The sequence below is a fragment of the Neoarius graeffei genome, chromosome 21, assembly GCF_027579695.1.
Source record: "Neoarius graeffei isolate fNeoGra1 chromosome 21, fNeoGra1.pri, whole genome shotgun sequence".
Classification (NCBI taxonomy): domain Eukaryota; kingdom Metazoa; phylum Chordata; class Actinopteri; order Siluriformes; family Ariidae; genus Neoarius; species Neoarius graeffei.
The window spans coordinates 519,426-543,615 of record NC_083589.1 but is presented as its reverse complement, the minus strand read 5'-3'; the positions used below and the strand labels follow the sequence as shown (position 1 = coordinate 543,615).

The 24,190-nt window shown below is 44.7% G+C and overlaps 1 pseudogene; it reads right to left on the bottom strand.

Annotated features, from left to right (window-relative positions):
- LOC132870170 (deleted in malignant brain tumors 1 protein-like) overlaps nucleotides 1-18,695 on the bottom strand; it is a 183,747-nt pseudogene extending 165,052 nt beyond the window's left edge.
- Nucleotides 18,696-24,190: the final 5,495 nt, after the last annotated feature.

The window sequence follows — 24,190 nt, the reverse complement described above, 5'->3', positions numbered from 1 at the left end:
TGGAGATTACAGAACAGAAAGCTGATATTTATATTATATATGGTATAGAATAGAGTCACGCTTTAACTTTGCTGCCTTTGCACTCACGTACATTACCAGAATAAACAACTCACTCACTTTCTGTCTCTCCTCCATCCTGTTCCTCAGTGATGACATCATCATAATCTTCTGGACCGTCTCCTGAAGAAATCAATGAATCAGTAATAAACCCCTGTGTGTGTTGCTGTTCTAGTAAAATACTGAGTTACAGGGTGGTGTGATGAAGCTGAGTTACTGCTACCACCCTAACGTTGATCATTTACCTACAACAGCATGTCCCCAAGTGGTTTATTCCTCTTAGACCATGGGAATTTGCCAACAATTGCAGTTTTTCACTGAGTAAAGAATTAGATCTTGTACTTTTCATCCATTTATAGTTACAGATAATGTTGTATATCTTTGGAAAAATAAGTTTGTTCCTTTGCTCACTGATGTCATCGCAGCTATAAACAGTGGTTCCCTCAGCAGCTTTTCTTTTCTTTTTTGTTTATTTCCAGAAAAAAAAAACTGACCTGTTACGATGATTGGGTTTGTTTCCGTGGTAACCGCATCATCGTAGTTCTCGGACACGTCCTCTGTCAGAATGTGGAGATAAAAGCTATTAAATCCACATGAATGTCATTAATGATGGTTTGGATGCTTATGGATGCGACACTGTCACATTATTATCATACCTGTCAGTATAACTGACTTCTGATCAGCTGGAATGGCGTCATCATAATTCTCTGCTTCATCCTCTACACCAAAACACAGATATTTAAAGAGAGTTAAAGTTTACTGAAGTGGCAGTTTGTACACTGTGTATTTGATGACGCAATGCAAAATGACATCGTATACATGTCAAAAATGTCACGACACACAAAGCAAGAAACAAACTGATGTGCAGTGTGTGTGTTTAATTTCTACTGCTTTCTAAAACAAATCCCCAAACAGAACCACACCCTCCACGTTATCAGGGATTGGTCCAGCAGTGACGGCATCATCGTAGTCCTCTGGTGGCTCGACTCTTCCTGCATCACCTAAATGAAATAAAAGCAGAGGGTCTGTACAAACAGCTCCATCACATTCTGACCTCATGGTTTCATGTCAAGTCACTAAATTTATGGGATCAGTTCACAACTGCACCCACTTATGAAGTCACTGGTGTCGATGACGTCATCATAATACGCCGCCTTTTCTCCGATCCCAGACTTGACTGTAAAAAGAACCATTTGTTTGTTTGGGGTTTTTAAACACATTTATACTCAATAAAATCCTCATCCAAAGAAGCTTTGATCAATTTGATAAGAGGGATTTCAGAAGCTTAAAGTAAGATCAGGTTGATTGTGAGATGTCATGTGTCAGCATTAAAACACTGGAGTTCCTGTAATTCTTCGATACAATACATCATAATCACGTCTCAGAAAGGACACGTTTAGTCATTTCTGATTTTTAATTGCAATTCTAATCTCGTTCAGTTCATGGAGTTCGACAAACTCACACTCTGGGCTTTTTTACCTGAGAGAAGCTCATCATCCACATGCTCATACCCAGAATGCTGTTCTTCAGAGAGGAGACTTCCTGTTAGAGGAGAGCAGCACGGTCATGAGACACACACACACAGAGAGAGAGAGAGAGAGATGCACCTGTACAGGAAAACATTCACAGGAGAGCTGAACACAGGCGGAAAAAAGACGAGTTGCAGGTGTGTTTTGAGATTTTAAAGGACAGCTGGTGCAGATACCAGAAAATTGTCAAAGCTGAAAAGACAAAATATTTTTCTGATATTATTTGAAATAACTGTCATAAAGCTCACGTTCTTTTTAGTGCCATTAACACTGTTCTTAATTCCCCCCAATCTGCTCGTCCTGATGTTTCCCCAGAAACCTGTGAAAAATTCCTCCACTTCTTTGTGGACAAGATTGCGAGCCTTAGAGCATCATCTCACCCCCTTCTTATGAGCCGTCTATCACTGTCACTCGCTCTGCTGCTTTTACCCACTTTGAGCCTGTGTCTCTTTCTCTCTGAAAGCAAATTATTGGTCAGATGAAATCTTCAGCTTGTCCCACAGATGTTGTCCCCCCTCGCCTTTTTCAAGAGATTTTGGAAACTATTGGCCCAAACATCCAAATGGTTATGAACAGCAGTCTCTCCTCAGGTGCTGTTCCAGTACATTTGAAGCCTGCAGTAGTGCAACCACTGATCACAAAACCTCATCTGGACTCCGCAGTCCTCTCCGATTTTACACCAATTTCTAAACTGGCTTTCAAAAATTCTGGAGAAAGTTGTGCTCTTACAATTGCAATCTTTTTTAGACCCACACGGCGTTCTTGAGGTGTTCCAGTCTGGTTTTAAAGTCCTTCACAGCACTGAATCTGCACTTTTAAACGTTTGAACCATCTTTTATTGGCTACTGACTCCAGGGATTCTGCCGTTCTGATGCTTTTCCATCTCACAGCTGCATTCGACACAGTAGACCACAGCATCCTCATCTCCTGCCTGGAGCATTGTGTGGGCATTAAAGCTCCTGCTCTGGAGGGCTTCAGCTCTTACTTGTCCTGTACTGGCCTTCCTTCACTGACTCCCTGTAGGGTTTAGGATCCATTTTTATTTTCCAAAAACAACTCATTAAATGTGCTAGCTCCGCCCTCTCTCTCTGACCTTTTACAACCACACGTCCCATCAAGGTCACTCAGGTCACTGACCGGTTGCTTTGGGTGTCGTGTCCCAAAATCGAGGTTGAAGCCCAGGGGAGATGGTGCCTTTGCAGTTGTCGCCCCCAAACTGTTACCGTTGGATTGGTATTTTTGGTGATGTTTATTGTTTTCTTCCAAAAGTTTTTGGTTTTCGATGAAATTTTAACTGCTGGTAGCCACAGACAATGGAAACTCACTGACCCAAGATGAGTGACCTTGACCTATTTTTCAAGGTCACAGAGCACATTTTATGTGTTTTTTGTTGAAAATGTCATTTTATTTATTCCAGTTTCTCCTAAAGATATCAGGATTTCCCCCTGGATTTTATGTAAATAAATGATGAGATCATTTCCTGCGCAAAAAGCTTCGACGCTTCTGGACTGCGTTCGAAAACAGTTTGTTTCCCCTCGTCTCGTCTCATCTCGTCTTCTTCCACTTATCCGGGACCGGGTCGTGGAGGCAGCAGTCTAAGCATGGAAGCCCAAACTTCCCTTTCCCCAGACACCTCGGCCAGCTCCTCGGGATGAACACCGAGGCGTTCCCAGGCCAGCCGAGAGACATAGTCCCTCCAGCGTGTCCTGGGTCTTCCCCGGGGCCTCCTCCCAGGGGGACATGCCTGGAACACCTCCCCAGGGAGGCGTCCAGGAGGCATCCGAAAAAGATGCCCGAGCCACCTCAGCTGATTCCTCTCGATGTGGAGGAGCAGCGGCTGTACTCCGAGCTCCTCTCGAGTGACTGTGCTTCTCACCCTATCTCTAAGGGAGCGCCCAGCCACCCTGCGAAGGAAACTCATTTCGGCCGCTTGTATCCGCGATCTTGTTCTTTCGGTCATTACCCAAAGCTCATGACCATAGGTGAGAGTCGGAACGTAGATCGACCGGTAAATTGAGAGCTTCGCCTTTTGGCTCAGCTCCTTCTTCACCACGACGGACTGTTAAAGCGACCGCATCACTGCGGAGGCTGCACCGATCCGCCTGTCGGTCTCACGCTCCATCCTTCCCTCACTCATGAACAAGATCCTGAGATACTTAAACTCCTCCACTTGAGGCAGGACTTCTCCACCAACCTGGAGAGGGCAAGCCACCCTTTTCCGGTCGAGAACCATGGCCTTGGACATGGAGGTGCTGATTCTCATCCCAGCCACTTCACACTCGACTGCAAACCACCCCAGTGCATGCTGAAGGTCCTGGTTTGAAGAAGCCAAAAGGACAACATCATCCGCAAAAAGCAGAGATGAAATCCTGTGGTTCCCAAACAGGATTCCTTCCAGCCCCTGGCTGCGCCTAGAAATTCTGTCCATAAAAATTATGAACAGAACCAGTGACAAAGGGCAGCCCTGCCGGAGTCCAACATGCACTGGGAACAGGTCTGACTTACTGCCAGCAATGCGAACCAGACTCCTGCTCCATTCGTACAGGGACTGGACAGCCCTTAGCAAAGAGCCCCGAACCCCATACTCCCGAAGCACCCCCCACAGAATACCACAGGGGACACGGTCGAATGCCTTCTCCAGATCCACAAATCACATGTGGACTGGTTGGGCAAACTCCCATGAACCCTCAAGCACCCTATGAAGGGTATAGAGCTGGTCCAGTGTTCCACGACCAGGACAAAAACCGCATTGTTCCTCCTGGATCCGAGGTTTGACTATTGGTCGAATTCTCCTCTCCAGTACCCTGGAGTAAACCTTCCCTGGGAGGCTGAGAAGTGTGATTCCCCTATAATTGGAGCACATTCTCCGGTCCCCTTTCTTAAAAAGAGGGACCACCACCCCAGTCTGCCACTCCAGAGGCACTGTCCCCGACCGCCATGCAATGTTGCAGAGGCGTGTCAACCAAGACAGCCCCACAACATCCAGAGACTTGAGATACTCAGGGCAGATCTCATCCACCCCCGGTGCCTTGCCACCGAGGAGCTTGCAAACCACCTCAGTGACTTCGGCTTGGGTAATGGACGAGTCCACCTCTGAGTCATCAGCCTCAGTCTCCTCAGTGGAAGACATGACGGTGGGATTGAGGAGATCCTCAAAGTATTCCTTCCACCGCCCGACAATGTCCCCAGTCGAGGTCAACAGCTCCCCACCCGCACTGTAAACAGTGTTGGCAGAGTACTGCTTCCCCCTCCTGAGGTGCTGGATGGTTTGCCAGAATTTCTTCGAGGCCGACCGATAGTCCTTCTCCATGGCCTCCCCAAACTCCTCCCAGTTCCGAGTTTTTGCCTCCGCAACTGCCCGAGCTGCAGCACGCCTGGCCTGCCAATACCCGTCAGCTGCCTCAGGAGTCCCGGAGGTCAACATGGCCTGATAGGACTCCTTCTTCAGCTTGATGGCATCCCTTACTTCTGGTGTCCACCACCGGGTTCGGGGATTGCCGCCACGACAGGCACCGGAGACCTTGCGGCCACAGCTCCGAACAGCTGCGTCCACAATGGAGGTAGAGAACATGGTCCACTCAGACTCAATGTCCCCCGCCTCCCTCGGAAGCTGGGAAAAGCTCTCCCGGAGGTGGGAGTTAAAGACCTCCCCAACAGAGTGCTCGGCCAGACATTCCCAGCAGACCCTCACCACACGTTTGGGCCTGCCAGGTCTGTCCAGCTTCCTCCTCTGCCAGCAGATCCAACTCACCACCAGGTGGTGATCAGTTGACAGCTCAGTCCCTCTCTTCACCCGAGTGTCCAAGACATAGGGCCGGAGATCAGATGAAACGACTACAAAGTCTATCATTGACCTCCGACCTAAGGTGTCCTGGTGCCACGTGCACTTATGGACACCCCTATGCTCGAACATGGTGTTCATTATGGACAAACCGTGACTAGCACAGAAGTCCAATAACAAAACACCACTCGGGTTCAGATCGGGGAGGCCGTTCCTCCCAACCACGCCCCTCCAGGTGTCACTGTCATCGCCCACATGAGCATTGAAGTCCCCCAGTAGCACAATGGAGTCCCCAGTCTGAGCACCCGTCAGTACCTCTCCCAGGGACTCCAAGAAGGCTGGATACTCTATACTGCTATTTGGGCCGTAGGCACAAACAACAGCAAGAGCCCTCTCCCCAATCCGAAGGCGCAGAAAAGGCCCTCTCGTTCACTGGGGTAAACTTCAACACATGGCGGCTGAGCTGGGGAGCTATAAGCAAGCCCACACCAGCCCGCCACCGCTCACCACGGGCAACTCCAGAGAAGTGGAGAGTCCAGCCCCTCTCAAGGAGCTGGGTTCCAGAGCCCAAGCTGTGCGTGGAGGTGAGCCCGACTATCTCTAGCCAGTACCTCTGAACCTCCCGCACAAGCTCAGGCTCTTCCCCCCCAGCGAAGTGACATTCCATGTCCCAACAGCCAGCTGCTGTGTCCGGGGATCAGGTCGTTGAGGCCCCTGCCTTCGACTGCCACCCAATCCACACTGCACCAATCCCCTACTGCTACCTCTGTGGGTGGTGAACCCACAGGAGGTTAGGCCCACATCACCTCTTCGGGCTGAGCCCGGCCGGGCCCCATGGGCAAAGGCCCGGCCACCAAGCGCTCGCATATGAGCCCCAACCCCAGGCCTGGCTCCAGGGTGGGGCCCCGGCTGCATCATACCAGGCGACATCACGGTCCTTGATTTTTTTTCCATAGGGGTTTTGGTGAACTGCTCTTGGTCTGACCTGTCACCTAGGACCTGTCTGCCTTGGGAAACCCTGACAGGGGCATAATGCCCCCGACAACATAGCTCCTAGGATCATTCAAGCACACAAACCCCTCCACCACAATAAGGTGGCAGTTCTAGGAGGGGTTCCTCAACAGCCAAAACCACAACATGTTCATAAACACCAATGGTGCCAAAAGTTATGATTTGCTCTGGACCAGTGCAGGTTCTTCTTTGGTCAAGAATTCTTTATCAGTTTTTGAAAAATTGAATTTAATGTATTTTGGCGTTCGCAAAAATGGTCACTCTCGCCATTTCACCATGAAATATTGATTTTGGCTTCTAATATGTTCCAGTAAACGACCCCAAACACCGACCCGTTCTACCAGAATCAAGTGTCTAATCTGACCTTTGACCTACTGTGAGAGGTCAAAAAGGTCATTTTCTGTTTCTGACTGTACTATTTTCAAAAAATCATAAAAATAGTTTCATATTTACAGACAATGACCTTGTATTTTTTCTTTAGTGCAGATTCTTTTGTAGATTATTGACAAACTGATATATTTTATCAAAAGCTGGAGATAAAAATGGCAGAAATTCCCCAGTGTGATGGTGATCACTGAAAACTTTGCGTCGGTGTTTTCTCCACTTTTACCCGAAACTCTGACCTCGACATAAATGAAATGTATTATTCACTGTGTATAATTTACATCTGCTCTTTCTGTTTGTTCTGTCAAATCACAGGTTTCTCTGATATTTTCAGCTCTAAAGTCTGAAATCTATCAAAAGAGACAAAAATGTCATTTTCACCATGAAATAAAGTTTTTCGCTGAGAACATGTGACAGTAAACGACCCCAAATATCCACCCATTCTCCCTGAATCAACTGTCAGATTTGCCCTTTGAGCTCCTTTGCGAGGTCGGGTCGGTGATGTTCAGTTTTTAATGCACTAATTGCGTCAGCTGTTTCCATGGACAGATACTTTAGGGAGTAAACACAATCTTCAGTGCAGATTGTAATGGAAATAAAACACAAACAGATGGAGTTTGTATAAAATGATCCAGAAGAGGAAAGTTGTGTTTAAAAAGAGAAGTGGATGAGGTTTGTGTGTCAGTGTGTAAGAAGAGAAATCATCGTCAGGCTTTTAAAAAGTGTAACTGGTGAACAGTGCAGTGAAAGTGTAGATTGGATGGAGTGTAAATGCATCGTAAGAAGAGTCACATTACACAACTCTGTGTGTGTGTGTGTGTGTGGGGGGGGGGGGGGGGGGGGAACTGTCTGGAGTGAGCCGCGAGGTGAATGTCGCTCGGTGTGAAGCAAATGGTGCGAGACTGTTAACATTAACATTGTCAGTTTACGTTTGAAACAGATGAAGATTCGAAATTATCAGTGACATTTTCAGATTATTATTATTATTATTATTATTATTATTTGATGGTGTGATTTGTCTCTTAACTTGGTGTTTGTGTGTTATTGTGGTGTTTTATGGTGTGTGTTGTGATGATTGTACAGCACTTTGCTCAACTGCTGGTGTTTTTAAATTTGCTTTATAAATAAATTTGACTCGACTCGATGTTCAAACGCAGCAAATCAGAAGCTTTAATAGATGTTTATCAGCAGAATTCTGTCTCGACACCACATGGACTCCAACTGCACACTTCCTCTCACACACACTTATTTTTATTCATTTTTGGTAAATCACACACACACACACACACACACACACACACACACACACACACACACACACACACGGAGGGAGAGAGTAATGCACCTGTACAGGAACACACACACACACACACACACACACACTTGCACTAAATCAGAAGCTTTAATTGATGTTTATCAGCAGAATTCTGTCTCGACACCACATGGACTCCAACTGCACACTTCCTCTCACACACTTATTTTTATTCATTTTTATTGATTTGTTGTAAAGAAATAAATCTCAGTGGATTTGGGGGAAAATATTGTTTGAAGGGCCGCTCCCACAATAACTCTAACTCTAACTATAAATAACTGGGTCCCCTGCAGTGTATGTGGTCGGTGCTCACACCAGAGCGATATGGATCCCTATAGCCCAGGCCTGGGTTTATCCGTATCGCTGCTTCTGGAGCGATGTTTCCAGGCCTGGACCTGATCCCATCAAACATCTGACCAATCAGCTCATTGTTTAAACCAACAATCATGAATATTTATTTCCCTGAGGGTCAGGACCAAGCGATATTATAGTGGGGATTATAGTTGTGGTGTTTCTGCTCCAGACTGGAACTAAACTCAGGCAGAGGGAGAGTCAGAGTTGGAGTTATAGGTAGAGTTATAGTTATGGGTGTTGTGGGACCGGGCCCTCAGTGTGATGGAGATCAGTTCACATCTCACTCACTTCTTTGAGTGGAGCTCCTGCTTCTTCTAGTGATGGATCTGTGGTTGATCTCCTCATAGACTGCCTCAGGCTGAGTCTTACGCCTCGTCTTAGAGACATCTGGGAGTGGAGAATAATAATAATAATAATAATAATGAGTTTGTATTTGTGAATAATTCTGAATACCAATTTTGAATAAAGTGAGCGATTGTAAATAATATAATCCAACAATAGAGTTGGTGTTGTAGAGAAAAGAAAATGTGTGAATGTGCCGTACCTCTCCTGAGCGCTCTGTTCTGGTAAAACAGGAGCAGCAGAAGCACTAAGGCCAGGAAGAGCAGCGTTCCCAACACAAAGAGAACCAGTGGAGGGATGGATGGAGGAGTTGGAGTGGCTGTTACTGAAGTCAGAAACACAGAAGAGGATCTCAATACGACACTGTAATCATAAATATTTAGAAAAATACTGAACAGGAGCAATTATTGTACTGGAACAAATATACAGACCTGATGTGGTGGTGGCGGCGGCGGTGGTGGTGGTGGTGGTGGTGGTGGGTGTCGCCGTGGACACAGTGGATATGTCTGTATTTACAAAAAGAAAAAAACATTTCTATCCTCCAATAAAAATAAACTCTCACTCAATAAGGTTTATGAGATGCTGATGAGTGAATTATTGTTTCAGATCTGAGCTTTCAAGATTCCATCGAAGATTATAAATAAAAGTCAGCAAGTTTTAACACTGGGAGAAAAGTGTAATGAGCGGAGACAGAAAGCTGAAAAGTTAGTGCACCCCTCTGACCTGCACAGGTGACTCCAGCATGAGAGCAGTCAGTGTGTTTCTTCAGGGAATGATGACAGTCCCACAGGTGAATCTCATCCCCTCGACACTTCACTCTGTTCAGCCAGATCGTCCCTTCACCAGGACCAGGAACATTCCTCTCAGCTCTCAGCGCCGACCCACAGCCCAGCTGTCTGCACACCACCTGAGCGTTCCTGATGTTCCACTGATCATCACAAACGGAGCCCCACGTAGCGTTATGATACACCTCCAACCTCCCAGAGCAGCTTCCCTTATCTCCCCTCAGCCTGAGAGACCAGCGCTCTACATCACACACATCACACATGAGGAAACACACCCACGCTGAAGAACAGCTCCAGTCACACAGCTCACTACAACACAATGATAATACAACCTTATATTACACTCAACATGGGCTCGTTTACCAAAAACACTTTCTGAGGTCTTCTGAAAAAGAATCTCAGACCAACTCCATATCCAGGTGTTTACTTTGATGTGTTATTCATAAATAAAGGAATGAATTGCTGCTGAATGAAATCGTGTAAAGCAGTAAGATCAGCTTTGGGTTCTGTTTCCTGATTTGATCTCTTTTGGTTGAATTTTCATGAAGTGTGAGGAAGACTGATGCCCTCAGGATGGTTCTATGAGGAAATCCATTCAAGTCCTCAGAAAATGATTTTATAAACACATGAGGAAATATCTTCTGTCACGAACAAATGCAAATGAAGAACAGTACAAAAAGCTTTTCCTTATCCATCCTTACTTGAGCAATGTTTCTGAGAGGGAAATGAAGAGCACTTTTCTCGTGGATGGAGAGACTTTCCATCATCTGCAGGATTAAAATCCATGCATTAATGAAAAGGTTTCACATGCAGGTTTATCTCTCAGAGCAGACTTTCCTCAGACTTTTCACAGGATTTTTTACCAAATACACTTTATATTTCAGCAACATTAGTTATACACTATTCACAATGACACACTGCAGTTTATGGCAACGGACAGAAGCAGAAAAGTCTGAATCCACCCACCTGTACAGGTAATATGAACCACCTCATCATCATTATCACAGCTGTTCTGTCCCCAGGGTGAAGATGGACACTGCAACAGATTAGAGTCGTGTTTCCTACACTTCATATGATCCAGCCAGTTCGGAGCAGATTTTATTCTCGCTGCAGTGTTTGACAGACTGCCACGTCTTCCACAGTTCAGCTCTCGACACACCATGTCTGCTGTTTCGAACTCCTGCTCCATCTGATTGTGACACACATTACCCCAGGTTCCATTGTAGAACACTTCCAGATTCCCCTCACAGCCCTCCGTGAGTCGGATCTCTTTAAACTCTGCTGGAAGAAGAACGACTTCGACTTCATTTGTAAAAATCCTGTTTTATTGACTCAGTTAAAGATGTGTAATATTATCTTTCTGTAAAAAGATATTCAACATGGATGACATTTATAAACAGCTCCATACTCTCATGTTGAATTTCAGGAACTTTGGAGCTGAGTTTTGAAACACAGACATGTCCATATTTAACAGGTTTAATCTCAGTCATCACACTGTACCTGAGCACACGACTCCTACGTCCTCCTGGTGTCCACATTCACCCTCTTCACACCGCTGAAATCTGCAGTTCCACAGGGACGTCTCGTTCCCCTCACACTCCACCTCATTCAGCCATATGGACCCAGTTCCAGGACCAAACCAGGCTGGTATGCGGGTACTGAGGGCCTCTCCACACTGCAGCTGTCTGCACACCACCTGCGCATCCTCAATATCCCACGAGTCATCACACACTGTCCCCCATGAGCCGCTGTGGAAAACCTCCAGCCTTCCTGCACAGTCTCCACCAGAACCAACCAGCCTGATGGACCTGGGGTCTGAGTTAAAGATTTATTTAATTTTTAGACTTTTGTAGACTATGTGATTATTCTGTGTATTTAATGGAACACTTTAGAATGATAAAACATTGATTCCTGTTGTTAATCGCTGCTCATTGGTCGGTGTTGTGCTGCTTACCTGAGCAGGTGATGTACAGCTGTTCCCCGGAGCTGCAGCTGACATTTTGTGCTCTGCTGCAGTTCCCCAGATGAGCTTCAGTCCCAGAGCAGCTGAAACCCGTTACACACATGTGTTTGTGTTCAGTGGTGGATGGAGAGGAGCGGTAGTTCAGCACGGAGCCACAGCCCAGCTGTCTGCAGAGCACAGACGCCTCAGACAGACTCCACGAGTCCAGGAGAACTCTCCTCCAGTCCTGCCTGAAATAAATCTCCACCTCCCCCTGACACTCGCTCCCTCCAGACAACCGCACTCGCCCCTCATGAAACGCCACGGATGAGCCTGAAGCAGAAGAACATGGTTTAAATATTCTAATGAACACTGACTTTATTCACTAACGTGGTGTACGTGACGTTAATATCTCACCATTACAGATGACTCCAGCATCGTGTTGATGAGAGCATGCAGCTCGACTCCATGATGAGACGCCACATTGTGAGAGGTGTGTCTCATTCCCCTGACAATCAAACACATCAGCCCAGATGTGGCCACGCCCCTCCCCAAACCAGTCGACCTCCACCACAGCCACAGCACTCCCACAATCCAGCTGTGCACAGAGAACATCTGCAGCTCTCCTATCCCAGCTTACAGCACAAACTGTGCCCCACTCACTGAGGTACTGGAGCTCCACTCGACCGGAACAGGAGTCCGATCCGTTCACCAGCCGCGCCCCTGTGTGAGCTGAACAAACAGCCGAGAGCTCGGTGAAAGAGGAAAATTAACAAAGGCAGCTTAAAGTTTGATTGACAGGTTTGTGGTCTCTATTTAAACAGAAGTTAAATCATGATACTTAACCAGAACATTTTAATCCCACATCGTTGTCATGGGAGCAGGTTGAGTGTTTGAGTGAAGATGCTGTTGGACAGAAGTAAATCTCAGATTCGGTTCCTCTACACTGACGCTCCTCTGTCCACACCTGACCCTCCCCTCGGCCAAAAGCAGCTGATCCCAGCACCTCCACAGGAATCCCACAGCCCAGCTCTCTGCACACAACCTCTGCATCCTGCTGGTCAAAGTCAGCATCACACACTGTGGACCAGGAACCTCCATGAAGCACCTCCACTCTCCCAGAGCACCGGTGAGGACCAGCAGAGAGTCTCGGCTTTCTGTGACCTGGGTTTGATTTCAGTGTGTAAATATTGGACACATTTTCAGTCAGAATATCAATAAATCATTTCAATGGAGTTGCAAAATTTTTCAATCAAATAAAATTTAAAATTAATTGAGATAAATTATTTGTATAATTTAAATTAGTTGAATCAATAAAAATAATAATTTTACTATTTGTAATATTTTTTCATAAATACAGCAGTTTACCTGAACAGGTGACTCCAGCATCATTACCGTGATTACAGTATTGTTCCCCCCTCCCATCTGATCGACAGATCTTCAGTGTCGACTCTGATCCTCTACACGCCACACCAACCATCCAGATTGGTCCTGATCCCGGGCCAAAATGACCATATTTTGGTGCACTTACAGCGTCCCCACAGCGCAGCTCTCTACACACCACTGCAGCATCTTTCAGATCCCAGCCACCACCACACACTGTTCCCCACTGAGCATCCTGAAGAAGCTCCACTCTCCCAGCACAGCGACTCCCACCATTCACCAACCTCACACTGCCTGAGAGAGAGAGAGAGAGAGAGAGAGAGAGAGTGTGAGAGAGTGTGTGTGTGTGTGTGTGTGTGAGAGAGAGAGAGAGAGAGAGAGAGAGACACACACACACACACTCTCTCTCTCTCTCTCTCTCAGAGAGAGAGTGTGTGTGTGTGTGTGTGTGTGTGTGTGTGTGTGTGTGTGTGTGTGTGTGTCTCTCTCTCACACACACACACACACACACACACACACACACACTCTCTCTCTTTCTCTCTCATACACACACACTCTCTCACACACACACACTCTCTCTTTCTCTCTCTCACACACACATACTCTCTCTCTCTCTCTCTTTCTCTCTCATACACACACACACACACACACACACACACACACACACTCTCTCTCTCTCTCTCTCTCTCAACATTTGATTAAACTTAATGTTATGACATACTTACTGAAATTAATCATATTAATAATTTCATGAGCTGTAATCCATTTTTTTGTAAATAAATGAGTTTACCTGAGCAGGTGACTCCAGCATCTTCACCATGACTACAGTTATGTTTCCCCCTTCCTCCTGATGTACAGTTCTTCAGTGTCGACTCTGATCCATTACACTCCACACCAGCCATCCAGATTGGTCCTGATCCTTCTCCAAAGTGACCATATTGTGGTGCATCTACAGCGTCCCCACAGCGCAGCTCTCTACACACCACTGCAGCATCGACCAGATCCCAGCTAACACCACACACTGTTCCCCACTGAGCATCCTGAAGAAGCTCCACTCTCCCAGCACAGCGACTCCCACCATTCACCAACCTCACACTCACACTGCCTGAGAGAGAGAGAGAGAGAGAGAGAGAGAGAGAGAGAGAGAGTGTGTGTGTGTGTGTGTGTGTGTGTGTGTGTGTGTGTGTGTGAGAGAGAGAGAGTGTGTGTGTGTGTGTGTGTGTGTGTGTGTGTGTGTGTGTGTGTGTGTGTGTGTGTGAGAGAGAGTGTGTGTGTGTGTGTGTGTGTGTGTGTGTGTGTGTGTGAGTGAGAGAGAGAGAGAGAGAGTGTGTGTGTGTGTGTGTGTGTGTGTGTGTGTGTGAGAGAGAGAGAGAGAGAGAGAGAGAGAGAGAGGTTTTATTTTATGTTTTATAAGGACTCTCTCAACATTTAATTAAAATCAATGTAATTATGTAATTAAATAAGTGAAATTAATGATGTTAAAAATATAATTACAAAAATATTGGAATCTATTTTGTAAATAAATGAGTTTACCTGAGCAGGTGACTCCAGCATCTTCTCTATGATCACAGTCATTTACACCCCACCCATCTGATGTACAGTTCTTCAGTGTCGACTCTGATCCTCCACACGCCACTTCATCCATCCAGATTGGTCCTGATCCTTCTCCAAAATAAGCAGCAGGCAGTGCATTTACAGCGTCCCCACAGCGCAGCTCTCTACACACCACTGCAGCATCGACCAGATCCCAGTCATCACCACACACTGTTCCCCACTGAGCATCCTGAAGAACCTCCACTCTCCCAGCACAGCGACTCCCACCATTCACCAACCTCACACTGCCTGAGAGAGAGAGAGAGAGAGAGAGAGAGAGAGGTTTTATTTGATGGTATGGTTTATGAGGACACTCTCTCTCTCTCTCTCTCTCTCTCTCTCTCCCCTGAATGATTTTTTAAATATCTTGGATGATGTGTTAAAGTGTGATTCTGAAGAGATTTGATTTCTGCTGGGGATTTGAATTGTACTGAGCTGGGTTTAGATAGAAATCATGTCGAGCCTCATACACCATCACGCAGAAGACTCACTGAGTTCATTAATTCCCATCATCTTGCTGACTGATGGAGAAATTTTCATTTGAACCAAAAACAATATGCATGGGTTCATTTCAATAATAATATGTTATCTTTGGCAAGACTAGACAGATTTTATGGTTTTAAACATCAGCTCAGTTCCTTTAGAAGTTGTTTTATCCTACCAGTAGGGTTCTCTGATCACAGTATGGCACTTTGCACTTTTTGTGTAAATGCCACCAGGCATAAGATTGCTTAGGGGCATTTATGAGAAGTGATCCATCCTGACCAGACCTATTGTGTGTGGGCAGGCTCAGCCATGATCATATTTCTTATTTATTACACACAGTGTAGAAACTGGAGAACTTTTACATTTGTGTCTTGGCCTTGTCTCAGTTCATCAAGAAAAGGTGTTTGATAGGGTTGAGGATAATTATCTTTGGAGCGTCTTGACTGCTTTTGGTTTGAATCCTGATGTTATAAATAAAATAAGAGCTCTGTACCGTGACAATGAGAGTATTCTGAAAATGAATGGTGATTTGTGTGCTCCCTTTAAGGTTAATCGGGGGATTCGATAATGATGCCCCTTGTCTGGTATGTTATACTCCTTAGTTATTGAGCCTCTTTTAGTGCGACTGAGAGCTAAATTGCAAGGTGTAACTCTTCCAGAATGTAAATCCTCTTTCAAGTTATCGGCTTATGCGGATGACATGGCCATACTCATTGGAAGCCAAAGGGATGTGGACATCATGTTGGAAGTGTTTAATGATTTTAATTTTTTATCCTCTGCCAAGGTTAACTGGGGAAAAAGTGTGGCTTTGTTAGTTGGAAACTGGTCCGATGGAACACCAAGCCTCCCAGGTGGTTTAATTTGGTCCAGGGAGGGTTTTAAATATTTGTTTGTTTTTTTCCTTGGGGATAAGAATTTTATACAGAAAAATTTTGAGAGGATCATTGAGAAGCTTAAGGGCCATCTTGACAAATAGAGTTTTTTAGTTAAAAATATGTCCTACGGGGGGGGGGGGTGTTCTTATAATCAATAACTTGATGGCATCATCCCTTTGGCACAGACTTGCCTATATCGACCATCAAGCACATCCATCCATCCATCCATTCATCCAATATCCATAAGCAATTATCCTGTACAGGGTCACAGGCTGGAGCCTATCCCAGCTGACTATGGGTGAGAGGCGAGTTCACCCTGGACAAGTCACCAGGTCATCACAGGGCTGACACATAGACACAGACAACCATTCACACTCACATTCACACCTACACTCAATTTAGAGTCACCAGTTAACCTAACCTGCATGTCTTTGGACTGTGGGGGAAACCGGAGCACCCAGAAGAAACCCACGTGGACATGGGGAGAACATGCAAACTCCACACAGAAAGGCCCCCATCAGCCATTGGGCTCGAACCCAGAACCTTCTTGCTGTGATGCAACAATGCAAACCACTAAACCACCATGCCGCCCCTCCAGCACATGTATTGTTCAAAATACAAAGAGTATGAGTTTAATTCTTTTGGGACAGTCTGCACTGGGTCCCACAGAGTGTCCCTTCCCTGCCCAAAGATGAAGGTGGACACCTGGTTCACCTGCTGAGTAGGATAGCAGCTTTTATGGTTGGTAGAAGAGAGCAACTGGACTTGCTTGAAAAGTCTTGAAGACGTTTCGCCTCTCATCCGAAAGGCATCCTCAGTTCTGTCTGTCTAATAGGGAGTATCAAGTATTTATCCTCTCATGGATCATCATAGAATCCGAATCAGAATGCTGATGGCTGCATTGTAGGTGGCTGATAGATGTCATAGACACCCACCTCTGTTCAGTGATGGTCGTTCCAGGTTGACAAAAATGAACGATCCTCTCTGGCTAAGATGTCTGCCAGTTTTCTGGAAGTCTCTTCAAGACTTTTCAAGCAAGTCCAGTTGCTCTCTTCTACCAACCACAGATTACTATGTACCTGGTTGACTGAGTATCTTCACAGATATGATAGCAGCTTTTCATCTTTTGAACAGACCTGTAGACTCCAGCTGGAAAGCTGTGGCATGTGCTAGTCTCAGGACCTTCATGGGCTTGTGTCTGGATAGGACCCTTTTCTGGATGAATCCAACTCTAATGAACCTTAACAAACTCCCTGTGTTTTATCACAATGTTTTTTAAAGGATGGACTCTTTTAACAGTATCGAGAGTTCAGAACATAAGTTCTCTCTATTGGCTCCTGTGGGAGCCACTGATCTATGGTTCAATCCTGGATCTCACATGAGAGAAGCATTTTCCTGCACTTACAGAAGTGTTTTCCAAGGCTGGAGTCATGGTCATGGTCCTCCTGAAGTTAGCAGGACCAGATCCATCTGTGGGGTCACAAAGTTCCGTTAGGAATTGCATTCTTTTTTGACAGAAGGGGGTTTAAGAATGTTGGTTCATTATTCAAGGGGTCTAAATCCATCCAAATGAGTGAGATCCAGGACCTAATGTTAGTGTGTCTTCAAAAGTTTCTTTTGGTTTTTGAAGAAAGAGCATTTAGCTTTTGTGGGTCCCAATTTAGCCTCTGGAAAGGCTCTTTACAAATTGTGTGAAATCGCTAAATAAGAAGTGTCTTGAGAACAGAGCTGACACACCTTGGCGTGCTGTGGTCAAACCACAGTGGGGAGTTTCTACAAGTCACCATTCATTAAAAAGGTTGGGGATTTACAGTGGAGGATTTTACATGGTGCAGTTGCTGTTAATTCTTTTATTAGTGTTGTAAATTGTGATGTGAGGCAGGAAGGCCCTTTTTGCACACTAAGGGAAACTGTGTTTCATGCTTTCATGCAGTGTGTATGACTGAAGCCTTTATTTTCCATTTTACGGAAACTGATTGGTCTTTTTAATGAAAATGTCTCAATGGAAACTTTGATCTTTGGTTGTAAATATTGAGAGAAATTATGGTATAAGTGTCAGCTGATGAATTCCATCATTGGGCAGGCTAAGATGGCTGTATATGTTAGCAGGAGGAACAAAGTGGAGCCCAGTTCAGGGTACAGCAGAGTAATGGTGTTTACAACCTGGATAAAATCAAGGATTTTCACTGATTTTCATCTCTATAAAGAAATGAAAGACCTTGAAACCTTCAAGAATATCTAGTTTCAGAAAAGAGCTGTGTGTATCATCATAGAAGATGAGGCACAATTTCAGAACTTATTAGAGTTTTCTGTACCGACTGATTCATGTTTCGTTTCCTCTGTTATTTCTTTATTTACTTACTTGCTGATTTATTTGTTTATTTAAAAACATCTTTTTTAACAAAATGACAAAGTGAGATTCTTTTATGTCTGTCGTGTTTAAACTTTTGGGAATAAAGAAATTCAAAATTCTCTCTCTCTCACACACACACTCCTTCTCTCAGACTCATGCATGAACACAGCCTTGTGTTAGTTCAGGTGTTTTTACTCACAATAAATCATGTGTAAACTCTAAACATTAATCTGGAGCTGATTTTATAACTGATGCCTCAGAAAAAACCCTGAGGATGGTGTGTGTTTGCTCATTTACAGCTTTTTAAATTCTATAACAATGAAAGTTTCACTGCTTATAAAGTTATGATGGCTCCAGGAAACTTTCTCAGATTTCATGATTAAAAATCATCCCTCCTGTTAAAGTGAGAAGTGTGTGATGTTTTAGTGTGAATAATCAGTGTGTTCTTACCTGCAGCGGAGAGACTGATTGTGGAAGAGAGAATCATAAAACTAAGACAGATTTCCATCTCCCTCCTCACTGTACACGATGTGTTCACATCCACTCACCCAGAGAGACTGAGAGAAGTGTGTCCCCTCACTCAGCCCCTAGAGAGAGAGAGAGAGAGAGAGAGAGAGACCAATCACACTCACTGTTACCTTATTAGAAAGATGAGAGGAAATCATCACACAGCCTCAAGAACAAATCAGATGAGGCATCTTTCACTTTCTCCATATATATCAAAATAACATCAGCGCTGATGAACAGAGCTCCTCCTCCTGGGTCTGAGGTGTGAGACTGATGAACAGAGCTCCTCCTCCCAGCTCTGAGGTGTGAGACTGATGAACAGAGCTCCTCCTCCCGGCTCTGCGGTGTGTGACTGATGAACAGAGCTCCTCCTCCCGGCTCTGAGGTGTGTGACTGATGAACAGAGCTCCTCCTCCTGGCTCTGAGGGGTGTGACTGATGAACAGAGCTCCTCCTCCTGGCTCTGAGGGGTGTGACTGATGAACAGAGCTCCTCCTCCCGGCTCTGAGCCATGTGACTGATGAGAATCAACCACATCACACACTGATTTCAGAGAGAGGAAGCACTCGGCTCTCATACAGCATTAATTCCTGACAGCTGCACAGATCAGATACACACACTGATAAACCACTGCAGCACACTGCAAATACATCAGCTATACACACACACACACACACACATACAAAAAAGTATTATAAAAATATTAAATGAAAAAAGGGATTTATATATATATATATATATATATATATATATATATATATATATATATTGTGTGTGTGTGTATATATATATATATATATATATATATATATATATATATATATATATATATATAACAAATAAAACTAATCCCAGTGCCCCTTGTGAATAGTGTATGTGTGTGGAGTTCTGATGTGTGTAATTTCAGTCTGAAGTCATCATTCTGTGGATTTAACTCAACTCTGAACACGGCTCATTCTCTTTAAAATGATGTAAATGTATTTATCTCCATCTTATTCAAGTAGTGTAGTGGAGATGTGGGCATGGCTAAATTAGATGATGTATGTGTATAAACTCATGATTGATGATGTTTGTGTCCCTGAGAATAGAATCTTTATTGTTATCGTACAGGTACAGTCACATTTGGGTTGCAGTAAAAAAAAGTCCTAAAATTTCCAGAATTAGAAATAAAAATATGGATGTATATAATGATGAGAATGTGGGCTGTAGAACAGTACAGCAGCTTATAGAGGTAGTCAGGGGCAGGTGAAAGGGCAATAGTGCAGTATCAGCTTGTGCAATATTGATTTATTCCTTGTCCGTGATTGAGATTTTAAAATCTGGAGATAAACGATATAATCATCCTGACCTGATGGCTGATTCATGAGCTTGGGAATTGCTTGCCGGTGTCGTGTCCAATTCAGACTCCTGGCAGAATCAGACTGCTCTTCATGTGTGTTACAGAATCCGTATAGTGAAGCTGCATATTTCCTCCAGTTTCTGTTGAGAACATGCGATGTGAGGAAAAGGACACTATGAGGCCTGCATGCATGTGAAGGGAAGTTGGATTCTGAACAGCGCACTCACAAAGTCTTCAGGTCATTAGATGCATTTAGTTTCACTGTGAGGCTCTTTGTTGGGATGTTTTGCGTTATTCTGGTGGTTACTGTGGAGGACAATTAAAAATGAACTGCAATCTACCAAGAGAAGAGAAACAGCAGAAATCAGGTCCGTCTGCATGTGCACATGAAGGGGAGTCAGATTCTGCAGGGAGTCAGAATTCAGCACAACACAGGCACAAAAACAGCAAAAATAAATCCCTTTCTCATTCACATCACCATTAACATTATTCATTAGATCTGACACGTCACTGTCGGCCCATTTCATCTTTTAGGGCCACATTTTGGCCTTTTTTTCTCTTTCAACTGAAGACTCTTTTTGGCGACATTCCAAATAATGATAATTAACTGGGCTCCTGAGGGCCACAACAGAAAAGTATTTGCCCCGTCATCTGGAGGTCACTAGTTCAGATCCTGATGATGTCATAGCCATCTGTGGCCGGAAGCCCAAGAGCTCCGTGCTCTCAGGGAGGGAGGGGTGGTGTACTCTCTGACCCCTGTCTATTACTACACCTAGATAATCGTTATAAATAACCGCAACGCCTCCTCCTCTGCCAGTTAGACGTTTCTGCTCCTCTATGATCCGCCACGCCTACTTAGATCAAAAGGTGCAGGCTATCTGCTGGTACCTCGTATAGTGAAGGCTACATCAGGGGGCAGAGCCTTTTCTTACAAAGCCCCACTGTTATGGAACAGCCTTCCAAGTAATGTTCGGGAATCAGACACAGTCTCAGCATTTAAGTCTAGGCTGAAAACATATCTGTTTAGTCAAGCCTTTTGTTAATGGTGTTTATGAGGTAAAGGAGTAGATCTGGAGGGTCCTCAGACATAGAGTGTTTTGGTAAACTGGGATGTATGGATGCTGTCAGTCCCCACTCGCTTGCTCACTCGAGTTTGTTGACGGTGTAGTGGCTGGCTGCTTTATGTCCCGGGGCTCCCTCATGCCTGTGTTACCTTCTGGCTCTCTCCTTTTAGTTATGCTGTCATAGTTAGCTGCCGGAGTCCCTGCTTGTACTCGGTGCAATATGTATACTGTTCCTACTTATTCAGGTGACATTGGGCATACCTAACCACCTGTGTTTTCTTTCCCTCCCCCCCACCCCAAATCTGTCCCTCTGAGTTACATGGAGTCAACAGGAAATCTTTTGGTGGAGACGGTGGGGACCTCGACTGGCTATCGTAGCCTGCAGGGAATTGGCCGTCAGACATTCTGTCGCATGTCCCAGACCTGGTGAAATGTAACTAAATTGTCTTGGCCAGGCCCAAAGGGTCCCATCTGCATCTCATCATTGCTGAGGAGTGTGCTCCCATCACCCAATCAAGCATCCAGCCAGAGCAGGTCATGATATATTTTTTTACCATATTAACATGCCATTGTGTGTTATGCCTGATGTAAAGACTCTCGTCTCTGCGAGCCTACCACACAGATTTAATACTTGTCATTTTTAGGGCATACCTAACAATGTGTTTTCTTTCTCTCTCTCTTCCCCCCCCATCTGTCCCTCTGAGTTACATGTTGATCCTGGGATTGAGATGCTGGCCTCTTCTGCCCCTCAGACCTGCTTGATCCATCCTGGTGCCCTGTGTCTGGTCGGAGTTTTATCGCCCCACTCCTGTGAAGGACGGCCCCATGAGGACAGTTGAGGGTTATACCTGTTAAAACTGTTAATATTATAGTCAGGCTGTCTGTTGTTGCCCAAATGAGGATGGGTTCCCTTTTGAGTCTGGTTCCTCTCGAGGTTTCTTCCTCATGTCATCTGAGGGAGTTTTTCCTTGCCACCGTCGCCACAGGCTTGCTCATTGGGGATAGATTAGGGATAAAATTAGCTCATGTTTTAAGTCATTCAAATTCTGTAAAGCTGCTTTGCGACAATGTTTATTGTTAAAAGCGCTGTACAAATAAACTTGATTTGATTTGATTTGATTTGATTACAGTGACGATAGCCAATCATGGGCATCTGTGAGCTTGTGCTCATGGGCGGAGACCGTTTCCCTCTAAGTGTGTTACTCCGCCCCCTAATGTTACATCAGCAGCCGCATCAAAAAGATGCAGTCGGCTGGTGTCACGTTCCTTGGAGGACACGCATGAGAGTCTTTGCTGTCCCTGATTGGTAGCTGTCATGTGATAGAGGAGACCTGTCTTGGGGTGGGAACTGACCAAACATTAAATATTTAATAATTTAAGTATTACACTATTATAACATTATTATTCCATGATTTCACAATTTCTAAACTTTTAACTGAAGTTTATTTTTTTTACTCAGTATTATTACACATATTAGACAGATTTGCATGTTTAAAAAAATTGTTCCATTTTCAGTGAGATTTTTACAGAGCGCACATACACACACACACACACACACACACACACACACACACACACACTGATTAATATTATGAATAATAAAAACCCATTTTAGTTTGATTATTTATTATAATTTTCCATCCACTAGATGGCAGTAAAACACTTTCAAACTGACATTGTGTTTCATGAAATGTATTTTTCTCTGAACTGACCTGCTGAGGGCGCTGTTAGAATGTTGCTGGATGATGATGATGATGAGAGGTGAAATGAAGAACATTATCTTGTAACAATGGCAACTGTAAAGGGGCGGGGTATATTAGGCAGTGGCAGTGTGGCTATATATGGCACCCTGGGCAAACACACACCCCTCCCCCATCAATCCCCACCCACTAATTTTTTTCTCAAACAAAAAATATTTTTAAAAAATATTTGAAAACATTTTTTTTAAATAATACACGTTTTTTTCTTTCTTTTTTTGCCACAAAAATTATGATTACTGGATGACTGGGTCAGAGCATGTCCACAATGGCAGGTCTTGTGGGGTGTTCCCAGTGTGCAGTGGTGAGTCTCTCCCAAAAGGGGTCCAAAGAAGGAAACTGGTGAACTGGTGAGAGGGTCATGGGCACCCAAGGGTCACTGATGCACGAGGGGAGCGAAGACTAGACCATCTCGTCCCATCACACAGAAGAGCTCCTGTAACACAGTGGGGGCGTGGCCAAGCATCAGTTTGGGAATGGAGGGCGGGGTCAGGGAAGGTGAGTGACAAAGTCAATGCACCTGTTGTCAATTAATGTTGTGTGTGTGTGTGTGTGTGTGTGTGTGTGTGTGTGTGTGTGTGTCTGTCTGAATGAAGCTGAAAAGTGATAGTCTTAAAAATAAAGTGTGTGTGAACATCATCTCCTGCCTGTCGTGCTTCAGGACTCCACCCACATCAGGGCGACTACTATTGGGGTTTATTTCTGTTTTTCTGGTGGGAAATCAGTAAAATTACAAGTAAAATATCGCCTTTTCCCCAACATGTTCAACTGGTAACAATCAGCTCTAGATGTCACCAGAAGTGTACACACACACACACACACACACACACACACACACTACTGTGCAAAAGTCGTAGGCATGTGTAAAGAAATGCTGACTGGATCATGCAGAAGTCATAAAATAAAAATATATCACAAAGATTTCATTAAAAAATAGGATGCCTAAAAGTTTTGTACAGAACTCTCTCTCTCTCTCTCTCTCTCTCTGTATATATATACACACACACACACACACACACACACAGACATACTTGCTTTATTTGTGTTTACACCGAGGGTGTGGGAGAAATTATATTTCAATCCTGTCTGTCCTGTACATATGGCAGAATTTACAACCAAGTTCACTTGACTTGACTTGAAAAGCGTCAGTGACTATCAGCATCTTGGTTTCAGTGGCAATCTTCTTCCAGAGTGTGAACAGGTTCTTTACATCCTGGCAAGTTCATCTCGATGGAGGGGTGAGGAGCTTCCAGAGAAGATCAGCTTCAGCAGTCAGTGACTCTGTTGGCGAGGCAAGAACATCTGGTCTCTCTGGGATGAAGTGCTAAATAATGTTC